The sequence below is a fragment of the Camelus ferus genome, chromosome 6 (assembly GCF_009834535.1).
Source record: "Camelus ferus isolate YT-003-E chromosome 6, BCGSAC_Cfer_1.0, whole genome shotgun sequence".
Lineage (NCBI taxonomy): Eukaryota > Metazoa > Chordata > Mammalia > Artiodactyla > Camelidae > Camelus > Camelus ferus.
Window position 1 is genome coordinate 48,785,105 of NC_045701.1, and position 17,569 is coordinate 48,802,673.

At 32.1% G+C, this 17,569-nt stretch overlaps 1 long non-coding RNA gene across 1 annotated transcript in view; it reads left to right on the forward strand.

Moving 5' to 3' along the window:
- Positions 1-17,569, forward strand: part of LOC116664261 — a 299,718-nt gene that overhangs the window by 98,925 nt on the left and 183,224 nt on the right. The window contains exon 2 of the long non-coding RNA XR_004320682.1: positions 4,003-4,092. This is a non-coding gene — a long non-coding RNA (uncharacterized LOC116664261). The remainder of the gene's footprint in view (positions 1-4,002; positions 4,093-17,569) is intronic.

Below are 17,569 nucleotides of genomic sequence, written 5' to 3' on the forward strand. Positions count from 1 at the left end.
GGATACTTTACCCTTAAGATTAGGAAACACTTTTTATCTATTTCTATAAAAGCATTTTAATTTAAAGGCAGAGCAGTGATTTTCTGCATGCTTTGTTGTTTTAATTGGGAAAGTCTAAAATACTGCCTAGGGCCAGAAGAATTTTTGTCTACATATCATCTTCCTTATATAACCAATGGATGATGTTTTGGGGTTAAATATATTCTTAAAAATCAGTGCGTGATCTTAATTATTAAACAGCAGTTCATAGAAGGAACAAAGCAGTAAAGACTTACAACACATTAACACTGTTTTCTAGGGAAGATGATACCTGAGTGATATAAAAATAGCATGTATAGCATTTTATTTTTATAGAAGAAATATATATAAAGGGTAGATAAGTTACATAGCAAAATTTTAGCAGCAATTTTTTCAGATAGTGTGATACGAGTATTATTTATCCCCATCTCTGTATTTAAGCATATTTTATTTTTAAAATTGAAATGTATGTGCATTTAAACATATATAGACACAATTTTTTAAAATCTGAAGGGCCTTATAATCTAGTAAGGGAGATATAACATGTACATAGATATCCATCCATGGTAATTGAAAAAAAGTGTCAAAGTATTACAGATGAAGTACCATGGTAAGTAACAAGGGAAGATAATACGTCGATTTCTTTTTCTTGGCTTTTAGAGTTTGCAAGGAAAATATTTTCTTTTTGTCTGGAAATAACACATTGCTTTCTATTTTTCAATTAGATATGTCAGCATTTATTTTTAGACATGACAATTTCTGATTAATTGTCTCATACAATTAAACTGAATGGGAGTTGAATTTCAAAAAAGTTAGAAACCAATAATAAACAATTCCAGTTAATGAGTGTATAGAAACTCATTGAGATCACCATAAAATCCAAGTAATAGTTTATGGTACTATAGTTTCCATTCATTTTGCAACTTGCCTTGCCGTGTTTGACCACTGATTTTATATTCCTATCTGGGAAGAGGCTATTCATCTATTAACTATTATTTGCTATCTTCTGCATGCTGGTATGATTTTTTTAAAAAACATAATTATCCACTTAATTTTCTAGATATACCTCCTTCAATATGATATTATAGTTACTATCCAAAGTGGGATATCAGACTAATTAAGCTGTATTTTGGGACATGAATTCCATAGTTAAGTAAGTTTGGGAAAGTTTGTAATTACATTACAGAACAGTGCAATGTGTGAAACAGTTTAGCTGCAAAAATTTTGGTATCTTTCAGATTCCCAAACACCGCTTTATTATGGTATAAGTTTTTTATTTAAAAAATGGGGATTTCCTTAGTAGGTAGAATTGCTAAAATTTGAGATAAAAGAAAGCTCTATTTGAGCTGTATGTAATAGGCAGAAAAATCTTTGCAAATGGCCTGTGGATGGCAGTGTTTTGGTATTCCAGAAGATAACTATCTCAAGTTGTTTTCCTTCTATGATTCATGTTTATATCTTGCCTCTGAATCACATATAAAAACAACCAGCTGAGTGTATGTTGTCAGCTGGTAAACACTTTTTAATGAACCAGACCTCACTTTTGTTTGAACATGCATCAATGTTTATGGTTTTATTTCAGAACATCACCAGAATAAGGACCATTTTGGCCAAGAGAAAATTAAATCAGCCAGTGATGAGAACTTATGAACAAGAACAGACATCTCTAATGGTTCTGTAGCTTATTTTATCTGTTGCTTTATTTCTCCTCTGTGTAGTGTGTTGTGAAGTGTATGATTTATTCATAGAAGACACTGTCACTGTCGAAGGATTGTACTCTAAACCACTGAAGTCTTGACAAAATCCATTAAAAGAAAGGAATAATAATCAAACTATCAAGTATTTAAAGACCATGTTTTATTTTTTTCCCTGAATAAATCCTACTGATCACTAGATTTGAACCATATGAAAATGCCAATGTGTAGCCATTTTCAAACTAAAAAATATAGCAACTTTATATGATCCAAGATAATTTATCAGATTTCAGTCTGGTCAATTCTGATGGTTCTTAGTATTTCATTTCCATATGAGAAATCAGTAATAATGGAAATGTTTTCTGAGTAGCAGCCACAAATTAATGTAACTAAAAGATAAATTAGCCAGTTATAAAAGTAAAACTTAGGTTTATTAAAGGGATCTTAATAAGACATCAATCAAAAGACAATATGTCTGTTACACTACTGGGGGCAGTTGTCTGAACATGGTTAGTGGTAATAGTTCTCCTGTTGATTTACAGAGCTTCAATTCCCCAAAATATGTGAAACTAGTTTATTAGTTTTCTGAGGTTGCTGTAACAAAATACCACGTGCTTTGTAGTTTAAAAACAATAAAAAATTTATTCTCTCACATTTCTGAAGTCTAGAAGTCTGAAATCCAGAAGTGTTAGATCTGTCCCTTCCCTCTTTCAGCTTCTGGTGGTTACCAGATTCCTTGACTTGAGGCTAGTCTCCAATCTCTGCCTGTCTTCACATTGCATTCTCTTCTGTGTCTGTTTTCTCTTCTGTGTGTCTCTTATAAGGTTGCTTGTCATTGGATTTAGGGCCTACCATATCCTCATCTCAGATCCTTACCTTAGTTATATCTACAAGGACTCTTTTTACAAACAAGGTAAAATTAACAGTTAACTTTAGGGGATTGGGATATGGACATATGTTTTAGGAGACAACTAGTCAGTCCACCACAGTACTCTTAGATTTCTTTTGAGGAACTGGATGATTATTAAGGAAAATAAATATGATACAGTTTAGTTTTAGTTTGCTTTTACTTACAAGTCACCATCAAGTAGTCTGAGGTCTCATGAAGCTCTTTATTCACATTCAGTCTCCAAATAAAAACAAGAAAACTTTCAGAAGTATACTAAGACTTGGAATAAGCAAAAGACAGTTGAAAACACTCTCACATCTACCATATGATCTGCTGGTCTGTAAGGAATTTGGTTCCCAATGGGAAAAGGAGCTTGTACCAGAATGTAAATCTTTATCAAGAAAGTCTTGCTAGAAAGAAAATGTCAGCCGAACAAAATAGTAATCTTAGAGATATAAGTGATTTACCTTCTGGCATAAGCTCCCCACCTTGTAGCTGGCTGGTAATGGTTCACAGAGCAGAACTGTATATACCAGTGTTCTAGAGGGTTTTCTAATGAAGCTGCTTTGTAGTTTTATAGTTCTCTAAGAGATTGTAACGTTGTTTGACTAACAGTGATAAAGGTCTAACTCTTGTATGCAGTACCATTTAACTTTTGAGGTTAATTTGTAAACACCTAAGTTGTCTTTTTTTTTTTTTTTCCTCTTTGAGAAACACCTTAAAGGTCTTGGTTTTATTGTAAAAAGTCCATCAATCTTATTTCTAATTTGATATTTTAAATTCAGGAATCCTTTCCCCCTTTGGATTCATCAGTCCCTTGTCCTTAAATCCTATCTTGTCTTTCTGCTGATTCTCAAATAATAAGTGACTAAAAATTTCACATGTGATCATGCTTTTTCCACTCCCATTGAGATGAATCCAATAATCTAAAACCATCTGGAAACATTTGGATGTAACTTCCTCCTTTCCAATTGGTAGAGGTATTTTCATTATCAGTTTCTCAGGAGAGGGTTTGTGTTTCACATACCAGCACAAATTACTTCATTCATCTCTTCAAGAAACATTTCTTGACACTGTGGATACTGAGCCTCATGAGGCATATTTCACTTTTAAGGACTAACTGATTGGTAAGAGATATGAAGAAATACACTTGTGGTTATAAAAATAAAATTTGATGCTAGGTAACAACAAATCCCATGAGAGAACATAGGAGGAATTCCTAATTCAAGGGGAAGGATCCAAGGTCTCCCAGAGGAGATGGCTCTTCAGGTAGATACCAAAGGACAATTAGGAATTCATCTACTACTGAATTCTCTTTAACTACTATCTACCATTCTAAAGCAATGATACTTTTGTTTGATAAAAAAAGGTAACTTTGATACTTTATCCTTTTCTACCCAGATCTGGTGTGGCCTTTGGAACAGACACAGAACAGTCTGGTTACCTTCAGAAGCCAAAGATCTCAAAGGATATAGTAGAAGGTATTGAAAGGTAAGTGGATGGACACCTAGGCAAGACTTTACCTCTTTTATAATATATCTTGGCATATGCAGGCCATTATTCCCATAATCATATGGAAAAAAATCTCAAGTAATGTATTTCAGGCTGAAGAAAGCAGCTTATAAGCAAAGGGACCCCAAAACTAATTGTGATTACTGCAACTTCTTGATTTATATATTCCCCCTCTAACACACTGCCAAAGCTTTGCAGGTGGTGTTCTCTCTTACCACGGTAAGTCGGAAACTCGAAACAGCTTTTTTGTATTAACAGATTGTGTTGTTGTTATTTGAGTAGCAACCATTTGACAAGATTCAGTGCCAAAGGTATATTTGACAATCACGATTTAGCAAATTCATGAGCTGCATGGCTTGGGCCTTAATTTAGAGATAGGATAGGACTCTCTTTGATTTCTGAAGTCTGAACTTTTGAGTCAGTGGGATGGTGGGCTTCCCTCCAGGATAAACTTTGTGAAAGTACAAGATTTTTGTTTTTGATATCTTTTGTTGTTGATGTTGTTATTGGCACAATGATTTACTGATTAAAAGGGGGCTGTTGTTCAGGCAGCTAGATTGGCAACTCGGTATGTGGTTTGCTTATAAGCCTGTGAACACTGAGAAATTTCTGCTCCTACTAGGTAAGGATTTTATCTTTTCCTAATCATTAAAGATGTGTTTGCATTAGCATATGGAGTGAAATACAAAGGCTTTATTTTAAATAAATGAAGCAGTTTGTCACTGCATGTGACAAGACTTCCTCCCTGTGATAATGAATACTTGTATAGGAGAGGAAACTGCAAAAAACTGGGAATTGAAGTACAAAGAAGGGGGCTGAGTCGCACCACATTAAAGACAGAGCTTTTGCTTTTAAGTGTAAATCTACCATTTATTATATCCCCTGGTGAAATAAAGTTATTGCTCATTGTATATTAACTATGACCTTGAAAATCACAAAGGAATGTACACAAAGGAGAAAAAATGAATTAGACAACAACAAAAGATTTTCTTTTGTTTAAGTTGTCTAAAGTAAAAGGAATCATTAAGGCTTTGGAAAAATGAACTTGGATTCCTTTTCTGATTATCAAGGAGAAATGTCCATAACTAATTATTTGCCTTATAAAGATAAGTTTCCAAATCCATATTGCACTTGAAAGTTCATTAAATTACACGATTTTACTGTTGACTTACTTCTTAAATTTATGGAAAGGAAATGTTTATAATTATTTCCACACACAATTGGGAATAATCATATTCTGAAGAAATTTACTAAAACCAAAAATAGTAAAACAATTGCCTTATTTTATATGGTGCAGCATATTACAAACCAACACTGTGTAAGACTCTGAAATGTTCAATTATTATTTATAAAATGACTATCAAGAGGTTTTGAACAAGGAAGAAAATATAGTATGAGAATATGGATCAGGGATTAATAATGAGAATAAGACTTTACATAATTATGGGAGAGACTAGAGAGGGAAGGATGTGAAAGGGAGATTTGGGAGATCAAAGAAGAGTCACGAATCAGCACTGCTAAATTACTGACATGGGCAAAAAGTCAGGAATTTTAGGGGCTTCTGGGAAGTCCAGCTACCAAATGGAATGGGAACATGAGAGAAATTAAGGAAAAAGGCTAGGGCAGATTGTCCAAGTTGTGTAACTCTTGCTTTAAAACGTCTCCAGCCAAATATCTGACGGTGGGCTTTAATTTGCTGTTGATCAGCGTGGCTGGCAGTACGATTACTAAAACAAGATGGAGCCCACTTTTTTTCTGTCTGTCACAGCATCTAATCCAATGACCTGCAAAGAGTGATGGCATCTGCTTCACTTCTGCTTCCAATTATCAAGCATGTTCTTATTTTTGCCCACTCTAATCTAGAACATATAGGGCATGGAAACCTGAAAAACATAGTTTAAGCTTAACTAAATTGACAAAGTACAAACTGCCACAGACTTAAATATAAATGATAAACACTTCCAAGTAATATTGAAGAAAAAGAATAGTGATAATTAAGGCCATAGAAATTCGTCTAGTACTGACTGCATTTCTGCTTTTGCAGTTATAGAAAGTATAAGTTTATACATGATAAAAATATGTATGATGTGAATAAGTCTAAATTGCAAAGACTTTGAACTAATTTAATGGTATCTGAAAAAAAATCCGTTATAGGAAATGGTGAAGAAAGTTACTGTGAGGACTAAAAGAGCAAGCTCATTGATAATCTGAAAGTTATTATGGCAAATTACAGAGTTAATTAAAAATAGTTCACTTGGTATATGCTAACCTAGCAAAATTATTACAGAAATTACTCTAAAACTAGCAAAATTATTACAGAAATTACTCTAAAAACCGTCTTAGACAGACTGATCCATAAGGTCATCCTGCATGGAAACTGAATTAGAGTAAAATGCAGACTGCATTTATGCAATTCACATCTTCCTAGACATGGAGGGGTCCTCCTATACATGGATTCACTAGAACCCCAGAATCAGGATAACTCTTGGATGATTTTGCTGGTTTGTGAGAAACAGTAGGGGGAAAATTAAGCATAAATAAGTAAGAAGGGGAGATAAGATTTTTTAATCTTGTTTCATTTTTAATGATCCACAACAATTTAAAAATTTTCGGTCCTACAGAACTTTACAGTAGACACCCGTACACTCTACTCAGAATGACAAATTGTTAAAAATGGGAATATTTGTTTTATCTATGGATAGATAGATGGCACTTACAATACGGCTATTATGACTGACTGATAGACTGGATTTTTATTTTATGTACTTTCTGTTAAATTACATTTTAGTTTGAATAGCCAGTTGTGTAAATAAATAGCTGAATGGCTATTGCATAAAAGAACACAACTACAGAGGATGTTTCAATATTTGTTAGAAATCCCTGACATCATCGTAATCCTCTATCCTGGTTATTTTTATTTTTCATGGTTTTGCTAACAGTTTTTAGAGTTTTTAATATGGAATTTCAAATTAAATTTTATAATTCCAGAAAAAATGGATATTTAGGGGAAACTAGCATTCATTGCATATTGAATAATTCAACCTTGCTAAAGAGAGATCTGGCCTTTGCCCCTAGCTTCTAGGAATTTCTCTAATTTCATGGACTGTCCTACCTGGTAAAAGTGTCTCTAGGTGGGGGCTTTTGGCCACACCAGATAGTCTAAACAATGTGATTTAAAATGGATCTTTAGGTTACAAGATAGCGGCTTAGTCTCTGGAGGGGCTAGTAACTGAGGTCAGCCACATGAACAGCCAACCAGGTCTGCATGACCAATTAATTCTCTGTAAAAACTATGGAGACCGAAGCTCAGGTGAGTCTCCTTGGCTGGCAGTACTTCGTGCCTATTGTAACACAGTGTTTCCAGAAGAGTTGATGTTCATAACTTCACAGAGAGTGGACAGTCAGCTCTGCTTTTGGAATTGATACGGAGTCGGCCCCACACATCTCCCCTTGGCTGATTTTAACGTGTCCTTTCACTACAACACATGGTTAACGGTCAGTGTAACAGCTTTCAGTAGTACTGTGAGGCCTTCTAGTGAATTATCAAAGCTGACTGTGGTCTTGGGGACCCCTAAACTTGCAACTGATGTCAGAATTGAGGGTGGTTTGAGGAACCTTGACCTCTTAATTTGATATCTGAGTGAGGGTGGTCTTGTGGACTATTTCCTAAACTCAAAATATAACACATTTTATCCCCCCCAAAATTCTATTTTCAGTTGTTTGAGGCTAGTCTTGCATCTCTTGTATATGTTTTGTGCAATTTTTACTAATTTTATTGCTAAGTGTTTTAATTTCTTTTGGAGTATTGCTAGTGCAAAAATAGATTTCTGTTATATCTTCTAATTAGTTTTTTTCAGGTGTATGAAACATACTGCTTTGTTGTATATGTAATTATACATATGAATACTTTGGGAATTATTTGCCTTGAGTCAGTTTTATAGTTTATTATCACATATTTTTCAAGTACACCATTCTTTTATTGTAGAAATAGAAGTAGTTTTACTTTCTTCTAATTTCTATACCTATTTTTATCTCTTCTATAGTTTTTTTGGAACATTATATAGACACATATAAGATATCTACACATTCCTATATTATTGAGTTTTTTGAAAATCAGGAGTGGGAGTTGTCTTTTGTATGTTTCTCCTTATATCAATTAAAATGACTAACTATATTAATGGATATCCTAATATTGAATAACCTTTGCACTGTTGCATTCCTAGAGTAAAATCTCATATGGTCTAGCTCTGTGAATTTCTCAATGTGCTGCTGCAGTCTATGTTACTAATATTTTATTTAGTATTTTTACAGTGATATTTCTGAGACTGGTTAGTAGTTTTCTTTCTATTTGTCTGTTTCATTTTTGAAGTATTTATCAAGCGCAGGTATTAATGCTATATGTGCTTAATTATATAAATCTGAAGTTTTTCTCCATTGTCTAAATTTTGAAACAAATTATAAAACATTAGGGCTAACTGGTGTTTGAAGATTTAGTTGTGAGAATGTCTAGGCTTAGTAAAGTGTGTGTGTGACGTTGTTTATTCTATTTCTCCTCTGGAAATTTATCTCTCTAAGCTTTCTATGGCTACTGGAGTCAGTTTTTAGTAAATTGTATTTCTAGTCATTTTTCTGTTTTATTTAACATGTGCTACATTGAATTGCAAAAATACTAAATTAAAAAAAATTTTTACTTGGAGCACTTTTGTTCATCCCATGAATGATTTGTTCAAATACTTGTGGTTTAACATGTGAATTTTCACCTTGGAACTTACCATTGCTTGTCTGTATGTGATGTGGGTGTTTCTGCTCAAACTCTGGTCCTCGTTCGAGTCCTAGCATTTATCTTCTGTGCTGTGTGAGACCATTAAGACAGAAGTGGTGGAAATCACTGAGGTTCTGTGATAGCCTCAGACTCCACATTTTTTACTTCTGACCTCAAGGATGTTTGTTTCTTTCTTTACCAGTTCAGTCATGTATTTAAAAACATTTAAATGATATAGTCTACCAGACATTTTTCAGTAAGAAGAATTTTAATATGGCCAGCCTGTCATCAAAAACCATGACATTTTTCCATTTAGTTTAAATAAAGTCAATTAATGTTGATTGCCTTTTCCACTTTTGAATTAGTTGTAGCACGAGCATTATCCACATCTATTTTACTCACAGATAATTTCATACTGACAATACATCTTAAAATCTCTGTTTTGAGTTCATATAAATATTTTTAAAAATCAATCAGTACAGAGGTTTTACATTTGAAAACTCATTCTGTTTTGATGCTAATAGTTCTATTGAACAAATGAAATCACTGTGTGTGCACAGCATCTTCAACCAAGCCATCGAAATCATAGTGTTCTTTGTTTACACAATTCCTACACCAAGTCTTATTTAGAACACTCTCCAGCCGTAGTTGTTAAAAAATATGTAATATGCACCTTTCCAAGTTCCTTCCATAGAACATGATATAAATATTTTATTTTCATGAAAGTCAATAAATTTTATAGATTCTGTCTATGGTACATAAAGTGAAAAAATTTTTCTGATAATTCAAAACAAAACAGAGTAATTTCTATCAGTTCAGGTAGTCCAAATGCTAAGTAACTGATTCACAAATGGTAAGACCAATTCTAGTTCAAATATTTTTTGTGCTCTACACAAATATTTTGTGTGTGTGTGCTTTACATAGTAAGTAAAAGGCAAAATCTAAAACCTGATTGGGAAGTTATTTTTCATAAGTATTTGTCCTTGAAAGTGATATAATGCTAAAACTTTTATTTAAGAAGTAAAATATTTTATTATCTTGAACTCTACACAGAATAGCTCAATAAAAAGAGGAGGTTGATTTGATATTAGAGAAATTTAAATTATGAATAAATCTTAGGAAAATCTTCCAGTGAATGCTCATTTCTTTTTAGTATCAGAGTTTTAAAATTTTAGCCTTTTCGAATATTTGAGGTAAGTTTACATAGAGAAATGCACAACATACTGAGTTTTAATAAATGTGTGTGTGTGTATTCAAATAAACACCATCACAATCAAGGTGTAAAAAATTTCCCTGACCCCAGAAAGTTCTCTGTGGCCCCTTTACAGCAACAACTGTTTTGATTTCTAGCCCAACAGATTAGTTTTCCTGTCCTTGATCTTTTTATAAATGGATTCATAATATGTCTATTATTTGTGTCTGGCTTCCTTTATTGAACAAAATATTTTTGAGACATCTATATGTGAATGATGCATGAATCCGTATTTCATTCTTTTAAAATTTCTGAGTAGTGTTCAACTGTATGAATAAAACATTTTTTAATCTATTCTACTGTTGATAAAATATTTGGGTTGAGTCTAGTTTTGACCTGTTCTGAATAAAGTGTATCAAAAAAGATTTTATGTAGACATTCTCTTGGAAAAATACCTAATATTGATATTGCTAGATCATAGCTTATTAGAAACTGATGAACTTTTCCAAAGTTGAGTCTGTGATGTACAGAATTACCAGTAATGTGTGAGAGCACCTGTTTCTCCACATCTTCATCAACATTTAATGTTGTCATTCTTATAATTTTAGCCATTTTAGTGATTATAGTATCTCATTGTACTTTCATAATCAAAGGTGATGTAATGATGTGAAGCAGCTTTTCATTTTTTGTTGCCATTTGTCTATCTTTCTTGATGGCCCTTTGTATGTCTTCCTTTATGAAACGTCCGTTCAAATCTTTTGCTATTTGTTTATTTTTATTTTGATATAATTGACACATAACATTATATGAGTATCAGATGTAAAACATAATAATTCAGTATTTGTATGTATTGCAAAATAATCACCACAATAAGTGTAGTTAATGTCCATCACTACACATTGCTACAAAGTTTTTTTTTCTTGTGATGAAAACCTGTAAGATCTACTCTCTTAGCAACTTAAAAAATATAATACAGTATTACTAACTATAGTCCATATGCTTACATTCCTGGGACTTACTAACTTTATAGCTGGGAGTTTGTACTTTTGAACACTCTTCTCTCATTTTGCATCCCCCTTCCGCTGCCTCTGGCAGCTACCAGTCTGTGCTCTGTATCCATTAGCTTTTTTTTTGTTCATTGTTCTTTTCTTTTTTGTTTGTTTTTGTTTTAGATTTCACATATAAGTGAGATCATATGGTATTTGTCTTTCTCTGTCTGACTTATTTTACTTAGTGAAATGCCCTCAAGGTCCACCCGTGTTGACACAAATGACAAGGTTTCCTTCTTTTTATGCCTGAAGAATATTCCACTGTATGTGTGTGTGTATATATAAATATATATATATATATATATTTATATATACACACACCGCATTTTCTTTATCTGCTCACTGTTGATGGACACCTAGGTTGCTTCCATATCTTGGTTTTGTAAGTAATGCTACGGTAAACACGGTGCTGCATGTATCTTTTCAAGTCAGTATTTTCATTTTCTTTTGGTAAATACCCAGAAGTGGAATTGCTGGGTCATATGGTGGATCTGTTTTTAATATTTTTGAGGAAACTCCATGCTGTCTTCCATAGTGGCTGCATCAATTTATATTCCCAGGAATGATACACAAGGGTCTCCTTTTATCCACATCCTCACCAACACTTGTTATTTCTTGTATTTTTGATAATAGCCATTCTACAGGTGTGAGGTAATATCTCATTGTGGTTTTAATTTGCATTTTCCTAATGATTAAGGATATTGAGCATCTTTTCATGTACATATTTGCTGTCTGTAGTTAGTTCTTCTTTGGATTCTATTCAAATCCTCTGCCTATTTTTAAACATGTTTGCTCTTCTGCTGTTGAATTTTATAAGTTCTTTATGTATTTTGGATATTAACTCCTTATCAGATATATTATTTGCAAATATTTTCTCCCGTTCCATGGGTTGCCTTTTCAAGCCAAAGCAATCTCAAGAATGAAAAACATAGCTGGAGGCATCACACTTCCTGATTTCAAGCTATATTACAAAGCTAATCCAACAGTATGGTATTGGCATAAAAACAGACACACAGACCAATGGAATAGAATAGAGAGCCCAGAAATAAACCCACACATGTACAATCAATTAATTTATGACAAAAAGTTCAAGAATATACAATGGGGAAGGACAGTCTCTTCAGTAAGTGCTGTTAGGAAAACTGGACAGCTACATGTGCCTATTTAGTATTCCAGAATAATTAATTAAATCTGATATAACAGTCAGTCTCATTAGAGATGGAAATAACATAATGAGATCTGCAGTTTGGAAGAAGACTCACATTGAGATAGTGCAGAAGATGGATGCAAGGGAAGGAGCACAGAGAGGACCAGAAAATGAAGGCAAGGGTATTAGACACAAACTTTCGAAAATTATTATTGTTATATAAGCTAGTGTAATGAGATTCTGAACTAGAGAAATGGCAAAAAGATTAGAAAAAGAATTTCGGAGGTATTTGAAGAATAGAAGGAATGGAAATTACTAAAAGGTGTTAGTGAAAGACTTACAAAAGTAAAAGAAGAAGTCAAAGATGATGTTTGGAATTAGGTTAACTGTTTGATGTTAATATTTTGATAAACATCAGGAAAACAGGAGAAGATAATTTTAAAGTGGGGAGAAGAAAAATGAGATCAATTTTGAACTTAAAATTGTGTTCCTGTGGCCTTTGGATGTGGCCAATCAGAAGCATGAAATAGCAATATATTTTAATTTTGTGCAGCTACTAAAATAATTTCCCAGTCTCCAAAACTATAAAATCTTGGTATAGAGATCTCAAAAATAGAAGGAAATTGGACAGTCTGAAGAATTTAAGAATAATTAAATGGCATCTCATTGGTATATTCTCTGGTCATTCTTTTCTTTGAGGGTAAATATTTCCAAGCTCCTTAATGCTGACTCTTACTATTTTTTTCCACTTGAGTCTTCTGTTTTCTGTCTTGGTCAGCACTTTTGCTCACCCCAACTCCCCAGTGCATTCAGTGGATAAGACTCTCAAGTTAACCTGTCAAATTCAATTAACTGCTGCAAGCTGTCCATGGTGACACTTGCTGTAATTAATTGAGAAAACCAGCATAAAGGCACCCTTTAGAGTCCTTTGTAATTGAGTGTGAAGTCTCAGGAGATCTGTTGCTCAATTCCAAGTGTATGGAGTTTTTGGGTGGGATGTGGGCTGTGCCATGGAAACCATTTATGAACTTGTTATATGCTGTGTCCAAACCTATATACCACCAGATTTGCACTCAAGAGACATGGTGTGAGAACACTGATAGCTTTCTGTGTAGATTGGATGTTTCAACTTCTTTGTCTCCTCATTTACCCCACAGATATTTCAGATTTTTCTTTTTTCCTTACTTTACCCATGAAAGAAAATTACTTCAACTTTCTGTAATATAATGACCATAGATTTAGGCTAGATGATAAAGCTAAAGATTTACTAAAAATAATGTATATATTTTTAGAAATAATGATTTTGTGTATTACTTTCCTCTGTGCCCACAATATTAGATATCTTACCTTTTCATAGTGCTCATATCCATTAACTCAACCTATCAGAATAGGGCATATTTGAATATGCAGAAGTAGGCTACACAGCATTAATTCAGGAAAACATGCTGTTTTCCAATCAATTGTTCAGCAATCTAACTTTCTGTCCTTGTAACTAAAATTTCCTAGTCTTCCCTCGGTGCCAGAATAATAATTTTGAAGTAACTGACTAAGGTTTACATTAATCACCACTAGGTGGTAGCCTTGTCAGGGATCATTGATCGATACAGTGATTCCTTGGGTGTTTGTGATGAGATAATAAGATAATCCATGTCTCATAATTACCACACTTTCAGCACAGAATGAATGCTCAGTAAATACCAGTTATTATTTTTATTTTTAAATTAACATTTATTAAACATAGCTGCATTCTAGTCATGGTATCAGATAATCTAAAAACTGGTTTAATATTCAGCTATTTAAGAAGTTTCAATTTTGTGTTTTTACTGAACTTTGATCATTTATGTGATTCATCAATTACACTGCCATGCACTTAATTTTATATAATTTAAGAAAAATTATTTTAACAACTATTTGGTATTAGTTATAAATAGATACTCTGTTAATGCAAATTAAATATTCTGTAAGACTTAAAAATGTGTTTTTTTTTTCCTTTAACATTTCCTACCATTTTCTGATTATCAAAGCTCTACATAAAGCTTTTCTCCACATTTACTCAATATAATTCATTTCACACTCTCATGATATCAATGATCATATTCTCCAAGATTGGAATGTTTCATGCAAAGTGTACCAAAAACAAAGCAAAACAAACAATAAAACAAACTCATGGAATAAAAACTTCTTACCAGACTTTGCAAAGAGTACAAAAATGGATGACACTTTCTTTATATATCAGGATAATTTTTAAGTATCTCTACTGCGTTGTAATATCCTGACATTAGGAATTCTAAATGTACATCTGTAAAGACACTACATGTTTATGGCATCAACTAGATATGAAGGATAAGATAAGTAACAGTTAAATTCAAAGTATTCTGATTCTAATATTTAAAAATTAATACTTTATTTGAAAAAATTAAAATTGTATATGTGTATTAAAAAATATGAAACACTAAATATTATACAAAATGATAAAATTCTTCCTTGCCCATCCCAGTGTACCCTAGAGAAAGCCACTCTTTCGTTCTCTCTCTTTTATTGTCTCCTTTGTTACTTTTAAATTACACACACACATCTTTGAAATCCTTTGATGTGAATAAACCACACTTTTTAATAGCTTCATAATACATATGTGCCATAATTTAAAACATTTTCTTATAATAAATGTAAGTATTGTTTGTAATTTTAAACTATAGCATATAAATATTACTATATGTATGTAAGTGGATATATATGTATACATGTATGTATTTGTGCAAGTGTTCAAGTGTTGATGAAACGGTAACTTTTCAGAAGTAGATTTTGCTAGTGAATTTTGCTCAGTTTTTTTTTTCTCAATTGTTTGTTCTTTTTTTATTCATTGGTAAGAGATCTTTATATAATGTTAATATGAATAATTTTTGTAATCGCACACTGCAGATTATTGTATCAGTTTGCCACTAGTCTTCTTTATTCTTTCACAGGTTCTTTCTTAAATAAAGATGTTTACATTTTACATTGTTATTTCTCATATATATACATCTGTAGTACCTTTTTTTTAGAAAAACTTTCCACATCCCAAGATTAAAAAATAAAATCATTTGTTGTCTACTAGCATATTTATGCTCTATGTATACATTCTTAATTCTTCAGAAGCTTTCTGTTATATAAAGTTTTGAGTAGAAATTTAGCTTCTGTTTTTTTCCAAATGTGTGATCAAATATCCAAACTCTACTTATTACTAAGTCATCCATCTTTTTCCTGCTAAACTTAAAAGCCAAATTTACCTAATAGTAAGCTTGTTTATATGCCTATGCATGTTTTTCTGACCCAAATTCTGTTCCGTTTATGCCTTTAATCTTGAACCAATCAACACAATTTTTAGTAATGTTGTTTACAAATTTTATATTTTATTTATGTTTGCTATACCTTCATGAGTCAAATTTGGTAATTAAAAATTTCCTGGAAAACTATCAATTACATTTAGGTTTTCTAATTTGTTAGCATACAATTTATTCTAGTTATTATTTTACGTATGTTTCCATTTCATCAGTTTTTTCTTTTTTATTCCTAATTATATTTATCTGTGCTTTCCTCTTTTTATTTCCTGTGACTGCTAGACATTAGTAATTTATTACTTCATCAAAGAACAAGCATCAAAAATTAATCTTTTTATTTTTGAATCTATTTTATACTATCCACTTTAATCCACATTATTTGCTTGTTTAAATTTTCTTTTAACTTGGTCTACTATTCTTTTAAAATTTTTGGAGTGTTGTTAATTTTCAAAATTCTTTTGTGATAAATACATTTGTTACAATATACTTACCTGTGATTTCTATGAGTTTGACAAAGTTTTTCCTAAATATTAATTTAATTGATAATAATGTGGCTATACTTGATGAATTTTGATTGCTGACATTGCTTCTTTTCAGAACTAATGCCCTGTTTTTACTTACAGGACTGTCTGTGACAAGTAAATATTAATAATCAGTAGTCAGGTGGGATGATTAGTCACAATTGAGTGATTAACAGAGAGGGGATAATGTTGCTGTCCTAGTGGGACAACATAAAATATTTTTTAGGTACTTTATAAAGTTGATGCATAAAAAATCTTTTTGAGTTTGATCTTAACTTAAAAAATAAAAGACTTTTACAACAAAAAAACTATGCAAAGTCTTAGATCCTCCTGACATTTCGTCTACACTCAGTTTTTATTTAAATTTAAGAAATTACAGAGTTGAAAGGGATATGGAACCATAATAAATTACCAGGTTGCCATCTTACTTTTCTCCTCATTTTTGTCAAAAGTGTTAAATCAGAAAGAAGACCACTATGAAACAAATCCAGTGGGAAAACAAATTAAGTAAGAAAAGTGTCATTATTTCAAAAGAACAATATAGGTAGAATATGCAAAATTAAAACACAGGAAAAAAGTTTACTTAACTAAATGTCTCATCCATTGTCCAAATGTATGTATACAGGCATTGTAAGTATAGGATTAATGTGTTGCTTAATAATATTTACCAAACAAAGAATTTAAGCATACATCATAAAGACTAGAGGACCAGATTATTATTTATTCAGTAAGAAAAAAAGATGAGTTTCATCTGCAGCAGGAAACATTTATTACATTGTATAAAATATCCTCACTTAGAACATTATAAGATGTTTGGATGAGTTACAGGAAGAGTACATAATAGAAAATCTGAGGAAAATAAAAATTATAATATAATGTGAGACATCACTGCTTGCACATATCTCTTCAGGATAGAATTCAAAATACAGTGTTTATAGGAACATCCTTTTTTTTAATCTTACAAAATAATTTTAAATACTCAATATAATCTCTTTTGTAAGTATGAATAAAATATGAATATTGTATAAATTAAGGCATGTGGAATCATTTCTCTTTAAACAATTACAAATCAAGAATCTCCTTGTACAATAGTTTTTAGGTGACACAAGTGACTTTAATCTTTGTGTTTCTGTGATGTGTGCATCTATTTCACAGGATTTTTTGTATGGAAGTGTTTGCTCTGAGGACCTCAGAGGACCAGAACAATTGTTTACAGTGTTTATGAGTACGTATAGCTAAATTAGTAGATGAAATGGACCCAGACTTGAATAAATCACTTTATTCTTCAGTTAAAGAAAAAATAATTTAAGAGTGAAATCTATAACATTATAATTCACATGATGCTCATAAATCATTATAATTTGTTTTTGCTATGGTGCTGGACATTAACCTTGTGGTTGAATGTATTTGCATTACATGCAGAGTCATTGTTGTTAGGCAGGTGGATTTTTTTTTTTCCTTTGGGTGA